We start from the raw sequence: 9,412 nt of genomic DNA, 5'->3' as shown, positions 1-9,412 counted from the left end.
CCAGCCATGGACTGACACACAGCTATAAATCCATCCGGGGCAGCTTCCTGGGACTGGCGGGTCCCTCTCCCCTCCACACGCAGAGCCGGCAGAGCCAACAGGAGCCGGCGTAGCCTCCTGTCTGCAGCCAGCACACTTTGTGCTGAACTGAAGAAGACACCACGCAGCCAGCAGCACAGAGGGAGCGAGGCTTTCTCCACCATAAAGCCTGAACAAGAATACTCTTCAATTTGACGGCTTCAGAGTCAGAGAGAAGGAGAAAGTGAGTCCCGTGAGACGGAGCTGGAAATGGCGACGGGAGAAAAGAGGGCGGTGCCGCGATTCTCGTGCGTAGCTTAAAAAACCTTCTTGCATGCCGTGGTAAGAAACTGTAATACCACAAACTGTTTGCCTCTTTAATCCATTTGAAGTACATGGGGGGATGGAAAATTCACGTGTGGCCTGTGAAAATTGTTAAGAGTGCCTATGCCAGGCTAGATAGAAGCATTGAGAGGCTTTCAGAGACTTGTGGCGAACAAAGACTTTGTGTTCAGGCCAAAATAACTCATCCTTAAAAAGATTAATAACCCCATGTGATAGCCTATGTTTGGCAGTGTGAAGGACCTGTGAGATTTTCATGGAAAAGGTGTTTTACACCACAGCAGATTGTTTCTTTCTGGGCGGGTCTGCTGTTGGTGGCACTTTGGGAACCATGTGCAGCTGAAGAAAACCCTTTTTCCCTTAAGCATAAGAAAGAGACTTACCAAGAACTGCAACACTGACTAAAATCCCATGTTCTGTTACCCTTTGTGTGACTTGGGTAAAAGGAGGAAAGTGCTGGAAAGGGGAGGGGGTTTGCTTTAATTTCTTGTTATTTCTCTTTACTTTTAATTCTATTAGTAATAAAACTCTTTCTGTGTACTGCAACTGTTTAAGTTTTGTGCCTGCTTTGCTTTCTCCTAATTCTTATCTCACAGAAGGAAAGTAAGTAAGTAATAGATATTTTGAACCAAACCACTACACTTAATTGGTGTTTCTGCCCGGTTTCCGAATTGAACCTGCTACAACAGTGAATTGGTAGAAAAAACAATTTTACTTTTTTTGCTTTTTAACGATAGTCTCTGTGCTTTTGAAATGACTGTAAATAAAATGACACCACAGTTTGCTTTTTGTCTTTGGCTGAGTTTAACATGGGGTCATTATGTTGCAATGTTAGGCTTCTTATTTCTTGTTTTTTCTGTGCTATGTACCTATACAATGGCAAAGCTGTACTGGGACAGCAAGATAAAAAAATAATGAGCTGTGTTTAAATTAAAATTTTCAATATATTTCTAATAATTTTTTTAAAATTAATATATTCTCTACCTCTTATGCATCTGTCCATTTTTCTAAAGGTCAAGACTGGTAGGATTGCTGGGAAACAAGGGAGAAAATGCTACCTCTGGGAATATTCCTGGCTTCATGGGATGCAGGATTAAATCATTGACATGAACGATCACTAAATGATGTCTGTTTAAATAAATCAAAGGTGTTAATTATTTGCACAGGATCACTGCATTGGGAAAAGTAGAAAATACAGCAAAATTTCTGTTGTCCTAGGGCTCAATATAGAAGGAAGACTTTTTATGGCTATTAGAAATATTTTCATGTTCTAAAATCTTTATACTTTATACTCAATTCTAGAGCTTTGAGTAAGATTTATTTCCTCATTGTAAGGAAGAATTAGTTTCCCCTGACATACTGTTGAACTAAAAACCATGACTCTCTGAGGTGCCCCTTTGTGTTGGTCTGTCATGTCCCATTGGTCAATACCATATTGGAGCAGTTTTTCTGTGCAGTGGTGGGTGTGCTGTCTGTCATGAAATGATGCTGTACCCTGTTCTCTGAGTAAGCAACTTGTACTTAGTTTCACTTCCTTGCACACTGTTTTTTGAAACAGCTGTTAATCATACATTTCTACCTTATATTTGGAGCTGGCATAAATTATGCTTGGTTGGCTTATTCATATACATATATATATATATATATATAAATTTTCCTAGTCAGGTCTGTAGACAAACCTTCAGTGGACAGACTTCATGATGTGTCGAGTCATCTCCCACTCCATGATAAAATGCAATTTTATAAGAAACATGTATTCATAGGGGCAATTTGTTTAACTGAAACTTTGACCCAAGTTTTGATGGAATTATTCCAAAACCAGGCACAAGCTTGGCTGAACACATATCTTGGTGAAATTTTTTTTGCTATATGTGTCAGGTTATTCAGCTGACATGTATACGTATTGACAATAGTAACAACTTGAAAAAAACCCCAAGCATTTACTTTTCTTTAATAAAAATACAGCATTGGGACTCAAGAATATTTAATATTTCTGAACTGGAAAGAAATAGATTTAATCAGTTTTTCTGTCTTTTCTTGTAAAATAATTCTTTTGCTTTTAAACAATATGAAAGCTGAGTGAATATTAAGTGAAAGGGCCAGAACAGACAAGTATTTTGCTCTAGCTGTCCAAATGAGGAAGTTTGTACTGTTATTGTTCATAGTCTGTGAGGAAATTCTGTAAATTCATCAAGAGGTAGTAAGTCAGTACATAAGGATGGTATCATGACTGAGCTTTATGAAACAAACTCTTTCTTGTGTCACATGTGCTGGAACTATGGAAGCTAGAGGTTATGGTTTCAGTACTGTGTCCTGCATTTCCTGCAATGGGCTGAAGAAATTATAAAACTAATAAACTCCAAAAGGCCTGTGTATATTAATTCTATTGTGTGTTTCTGCTTGAATTGCTCACAGGTAGTCATGTTTTTATTTCATTTACATATTGCTCATAAAATAATTCCTTTAAATACTTCATCTATGTACAGCTTTTTTTTTTTTCTGATGAGCTCAGATGGAAAATCTCACAGTCCATGTTTATACTGATTTTTCTGTAAGTACTCCAGAGACTCTCACAGGTATTTTTCATGGATATCTGTGGAGAAGAAGACTGTTCTCAACTGAAACACATTTGATTTACTCAGAGCACCCCTGATCTAGGGAGTCGTTTATAGTAATTTTTTTGGATGCTTAGTAAGGCATGGATACTGCTGTTAAAATCAGCTATTTATTTTGTAAATAACTATTTTCTTCGTAAGTTGCTGATTTTAACTTTTCCTCAGAAATCTTTATTTGAAACAAAATATTTCAGCTAATAAACTCTTCAGAACATTTTTTGAGCTAGGAAAATTGCATAGGAGCAACAGAAAAAGGTTGTGAAAGTTTGATTAAACATGGCACTGTCATTTCATTTCCATCAAGGTCATGCTTTTTTTATTCCAGCATGAGACAAGTCATAATGGCCTGGCTCTCCAAACATAAGGCACAGCAGTACACACTAGGCAGTGTTACTATTAATATGGTAATTCATATACCTTTGCTTTTGGCTACAATTTTGTGTATAGAGGGAAAATCCTAACTTCAGAAGAAAAGCACTTAAAATTTTTTCATTGATACTGACCTTGAGGAAGAAATCAAAATATTTACTTACTTAGGAAAAAGAATCGGAATGACTTTTCAGTGGAGAAGTTAGTACTTGTACAAGATTTGGCTTGATATAGACATCTCTAAATTCTGACCTAGAAATTTCCCCAGATGCCCAGAACCTTTGTGGACAACAGTCCTTGGAATAAAGAGAGGGAAAAGCTGCCTATTAAGCAGCCTATGTACTACAGTGGCTGCATCAATCAGAGCACATAGACCATGCCCCTACCTGTAGTGATATAATAATTGCTATACTTGATCTGACAGCTTCGGTTCACGATGACTGCCAGGGAGATGTGCTTCCAATGCTGTGGTGCTATATTGTGTTTAAAAAAAGCTAAAGGTCATGGAAATTAGATAGAGATGAGTATAAAGTCTTAATTTTATGGAATGTTTGTGAGTCTTGGGGTTTTTTTCAGATCCTTGAATAAGTTGGCTGTCAGTCCCGCAGTAGCCAATTTGATCTTACCTGTAGCACACTCAAGTTAGTCCAAAGACCTGAAAGTACAGGCAGGATGGAGTTTAGAATGAGCTGATTATCTGGGTCAGATTATTTCTTTTATTGACGTTCATTTTAGACCAAGTTGTGCCATCTTGCAGTATAAATTTCAATTGGATTTAGTAGTGATGTTTTAGAAACAGAAAGAAGAAAAAGGACTAAGTTTTTTGTAATATGTAAACAATGCTCTTCTCATACAGACGGTGACCCAAACACAAACAGAGGCACACAGATCCATGCATCTGTATGCCTCCTTCTTCCCTTTGGGGATGAATGTTGTGTTTGTTCTGTTCTTTTAGATAACTTTTGACAAGAATGTACGAAAGGGACCTTTCTTTCATCTCAAAAGGCAAACTCACTCAGCAATCTTGTCAGGCAAACTTACTAAACAATCTTGGCTTTAATTGTAAGTTGTACTAGGTCACTAGGGGGTCATTGTGGCCAAACAGCATTTTATAAATGATTATATCGTATTTATAGGGAGACCTAAAGGTTTTGAGACAGCAGCCTCTCTTCTTTCTGGAATGTAAATATTCACCCCAAATGTAAAAAACTGGAATCATAAGAGAATGGGGGTATTGAATATATTTTTTATTTAGCTGAGGACATTTTTATGGAGTGATAAACTTCTTTTCAGCCAAAGGCATATTGTACAGGCAGGCCCTGTTAATGACAAACACTAAACCAAGTGACCTTAGACCCATTAAACCAAGATAATTATCAACTGTAAATCAGTGTCATAATATCAAAACAGACCATTTAATGGATAAAGGACAGAGAGGACAAAAAAAGTTGCAATGGTAAGAGGCTAACATCAGGAAAAAGTCAATAAAATTAATTTAGAAACAAAAAAGCTCTACCTAATGGTTATTTTGTTCCCTCCTTTCACTCTGCATACTTCTGTATCTGAAAAATGTGGCCATTCAATTGCTCTAGATTGTGCAATTTCTCTAAGCAGTTTCATGTCTGTAGTCAGATTGCTTTGTTAGGTCCATTACATTCTGCACTGGTCAGTAAAAGCTCTGACTCATAACCTGTCCAGGTTACTGGAAAGGTTATACTCAACTCTAATAAGCTTTAGAGAAGTAGTTTTTCATTAGGGCTAGTACTCATTTTATTGCTTTGGAAAGTGAGGCCAAAATGGTTAGTGTCTCCCGTGCCTGAGCTGTACAGTTGTTTTCTTTTGTTTCAGTCAGAAGCAGCAAAGGCAATGGAGAGAAAGCAGAAGGGTGCTGCCCATGTAAAGACCACACTGGTTTTTCTCTGCAGTGATGTCTCTCCTCTCTGCATGGCCATTTCTGCTCTTGGCTGCTGCTCCCTGAGATAGCAGCCAGTGAAAGGGCAACACAGAACCTGTTCCTTCATCTGAGTGAAAAGGGATGATGAAACAAAGTTTGGAACCATGAAGCTTGGCACTAGATGAGATGGAAAGTCCTACAACAGAAAGACATAAGACTGAAAGCCTGGATAGCAACAAGTTGATGGCAGAAACATATGAACTCTGCTTTTTTTTTTGCTGAACCTAATGGGCTTAGGGATGTGGCCCAAAAAATGTGCTGGAAAACCTTGGGTTTTTTTCCTGGAAAGACACCTAGATGAAGCTCCAGATTAAAGATTAAAGATTTAATCTTCCCTGATTAACGAAATTTGGTCATGTCCTTTTCTAAAAAAGATCCTTCCCATTTATTATCTTCTCCTCTGAGATCAATGTTCCACAAAATGACACTGAAATGACATTCAGCACAGAAATACTGAGCCTTTCAGTGATTCCATCTTGCTCGGATTCATCAAAGAATTTGTAACAAGGGAGAGTATGGGTTTCCTTCACAGCTTTGTTCCACAGAAATCTTCAGGATCAGACAAGAAATAACATTTCCTTTGCTTAATCACTAAAATCAAGTAAGTATGAGCTCATTTTAAAATCAGTGAGTTTATTTGCTACTGTTAAAATATTTCTAGTTTGTCCAAACTGTTAATGAACCTCTGTTAACCTCTAAACACATTTGAAATGTTCTGTATTTTAATGATAATTTTGAGAGATTTTGTGCAGCTTCTAGTTTTTTGAACAGTTCAATAGTAAAGCAGAACCTATTTTCTACATTATGCAAAGGAAAGACTTTAAAGGCGAAAAGGGTTCACAAGCAAACATTGCCATTGGTGGGAGTTGGAACTTTGCCTTCTTTGATTTTATTTATGCAAATTTTAATTCTGTATTCAAAAGGGAATATGGCAGACTGATAGTGTGAATTCTGCTTTTGAACTTTACACATTAAACTCAAGTGCCCCAAACAACAGACTAGCATGTGCTACTGCTCTCTTCCACAGTGAAAATATGCCTTCATGTCACAACTATAGAGAAGATGTCTCTGCTTTTTTGACAGCCATTGAAAAAATTGTCCTCTCTGATGAATGATTAGGAGCTTAATTTCACAGGAATCATAAAATGGCTTAGGTTGGAAAGGACATTAAAGGTCATCTACTCCAATGCCCATGAAATGACCAGAGACATCTTCCACTAGATCAGATTGTTCAGAACACCATCCAGCCTGACCCTAAATCTTTGCAGGGATGGGAACATCTCCACCTTTATGGACAACCACTTTCTTTGCGCCACCACCCTTATTGTAAAAAATTTCTTCCTTCTCTCTTGTCTGAATTTATCCTCTTTTAGTTTAAAACCATTGCCCTTTGCCGTATTGGTCCTGATAATGAGTGTGTCCCCATCTTTCTTATAAGCCCCCAATAAGTACTGAAAGGCTTTAATAAGGTGACCCTGGAGCCTTCTCTTCTCCAGGCTAAACAATTTTAACTCTCTCAGCATGTTTTCATAAGAGAGGTGCTCCAGCCCTCTCAGAATTTTTATGGCCCTCTTGTTGACTCATTGCAATGGATTGATGTCCTTCCTGTTCTGGGACCCCAGAGTTGGATGCAGTGTTCCAGGTGGGGCCTCCCCAGGGCAGAGCAGAGCTGAGGGGCAGAATCCCCTCCCTCCCCTGCTGCCCACGCTGCTTTGGATGCAGCCCAGGACACATTTGGCTTTCTGGGCGGTGGGTGAGTGCTCATGGCTGGGTCATGTCCAGCCTCTCACCCACCAGCACCCTCAAATCCTCCTGGGCAGGGCTGCTCTCGATGTGTTCATCCCCAGCCTGTGCTGATGCCAGGGGATGCCCTGACCCAGGTGCGGTGACCTGTACTTGGCATTGTTGTCTGTCATGAGATTCACATGGACCCACTTCTCCAGCTTGTCCAGGTCCTTCTGGATGGTATGCTATCCCTCTGGATGACATCCTGTCCCTCAGGTGTGACAGTTGCACCACTTAATTGGTGTCACCTGCAATCTTGTTGAGTTTGTAGAGCACTTCCATCTGCCCCAATATTCACAGAATCACAGTATTGTGATCACAGAATCACAGAACAGACCTCTCGAGATCATCCAGTCCAGCACCTCCACCAAGGCCGGGTCACCTAGAGCAGGTTACTCAGGAACCATGTCCACGTGGGTTTTTAAATGACTCCAGAAAGAGAGACTCCATGACCTCCCTGAGCAGGCTGTTCCAGTCCTCTGCCACTCACAGTGTAAAGAAGTTCTTCCTCATGTTGATGTGGAACTTCTTCTGGCTTAGGTTATGGCCATTACGTCTTGTCCTGATGCTGGGCACCACTAAATAGAGTTTGGCATGTTCCTCTTGACATCTCTCTTTGAGATATTTATATGCAATAATGAGATATTCTGCAGGGATCTGCTGGGATCAGCCCACCTCAGTTAGATGAGGCAGCTGTCTCTGTAGTACCTGGCTGTCTCTGGTGTAGCTCATTTTTCTCTTTTGTTTCCTTATCCTTTGCAATATGCTGTGTGCCTTTACAAAAAGAGCAGCTCAGTTAAGGAAGGGTGACTGCTCCTGTTAGGCAAACTCAGAAGAGCACCTGAGATGGTTTTATTGAGAGGCAAGTAGGTGGATTTCAGGCAAGGAGATAGAAGCCTGTTGCTTCTACAGAGAGACTGCAGGGAGGAAACAGCTGTCAGCCAGGGTTTGAAGGGTGAGATAAAGACACTAATCAGGAAAGGTACAGTGCTTGATGCAAAGGGTTACACACCACTGCTCTGCCTGGGACCAATGCTTAGAGCAAGTATCTGGGGGGGGTCAGTGGGGTGGTTTATAAACCAATACTTTGCCTCAGCACTGTTGGATTAAGTTGTTCAGGGTTTTGCTTTTTAAAAAGTAAATTTTCCTAGTTTAGAATAGAATAATGCATAGCTCTTTTGAGTCATGAAAACTTTTGCCATTCTTTAGAACTACCTCTCAAACCTGCGTGAGTGGGCTCCCAGCACGAACTCCGTGAAGAAGGGGTACATAGGGGATTACTATTATCATGATTTAGGGGTGTGTTAGATGAGTGTAGGAAAGGCCAGGTAGGGGCTGTGACTCAGGCACTCATACCAGAGTATTCTTACTCAAAGCCTGGCTGGATGCACCTCACTGCACTGTTATCTAGAGGTATCCCTGAGCTCCCCAAAGAAGCATGTTTGAGCCCAGTAGTTCTGCTCTAAGAGAATATATACTTGTTGACAGGTAGACGTGTTGGCACTCAGGATGAGCTTCTACCATCTGAAAAAAAAAGAAAATACACAAAACTTTCAGTGTCTTGTGTTCAGGAGTGTGCTGTCCTTTCAAGGGAAGTGAGGACTGGTGTCACTTCTGTTACATCAGGATGCAGGCTATTAACATTGCAGAGAGCAGTGATGATAAAGGAATCACACATTTTTAATGACTTTTGACCAGTGTTTTTCATTGCTGTTGACTTCCAACTTACCAACAAAGGTATCCCCAGCAAAAGGCTATGGAGAAGTGTGCTTGAAGTCAGACTAGACTTGTTCCCATGGGAGCCCAAAATCAAGTAGGGCCAGAAGTAACTCTGTGATGCTAATGTCTGAAATGAGTGCTGTGTAAGGACTACCATACTACCCAGTTCAGATAGAAAATGGTAGCCTAACTGGAGGAAAAACTTGTCCATTTCAAAGTCGAGGCTACTGCTGCTTGGTTGCTCCCTATAGCTGGTATAGAGGTAAGTTAAAGACAGCTTTGATGCCTTGACACAAGGGATAAATCTCTAAAAATATAGGTGCCTAATCATAGTTACACTCCCTTTCCTGGCCTTCTTTGGTGGCAGTGTGTGGAGGTTATGGCAAAGTGTGGAACTAGAGATATTGATTTTATCTTTCACTGGAAAACAAGGTGAAAAAATTAGTTAGCAGGTTTCGGCTTCCCGGGGTTGCATTCGGGGCTGCGCTCTGCTGCCTCTGCTGCTTCTGGTCACAGCTGCGCTGCTGCTGCCGGGCGTCACGCTCACGTCTCGGCCGGGCCCCCGAGCGACGACTCCCCCGCGCCCTGCTCCAGCGCGCGTTTCGGCTGA

The 9,412-nt window shown here is 40.6% G+C and overlaps 1 long non-coding RNA gene across 1 annotated transcript in view; it reads right to left on the bottom strand.

The window, feature by feature from the left end:
* Positions 1–7,105: 7,105 nt before the first annotated feature.
* The window catches only part of LOC108445216, a 77,707-nt gene continuing 75,400 nt past the window's right edge, over positions 7,106–9,412 (bottom strand). Inside the window, exon 5 of the long non-coding RNA XR_001859986.1 lies at positions 7,106–8,607. This is a non-coding gene — a long non-coding RNA (uncharacterized LOC108445216). The remainder of the gene's footprint in view (positions 8,608–9,412) is intronic.

This window comes from Corvus brachyrhynchos, unplaced genomic scaffold, assembly GCF_000691975.1.
Source record: "Corvus brachyrhynchos isolate BGI_N302 unplaced genomic scaffold, ASM69197v1 scaffold90, whole genome shotgun sequence".
Classification (NCBI taxonomy): Eukaryota; Metazoa; Chordata; class Aves; order Passeriformes; family Corvidae; genus Corvus; species Corvus brachyrhynchos.
This window is presented reverse-complemented; position numbering and strand designations above follow the sequence as displayed.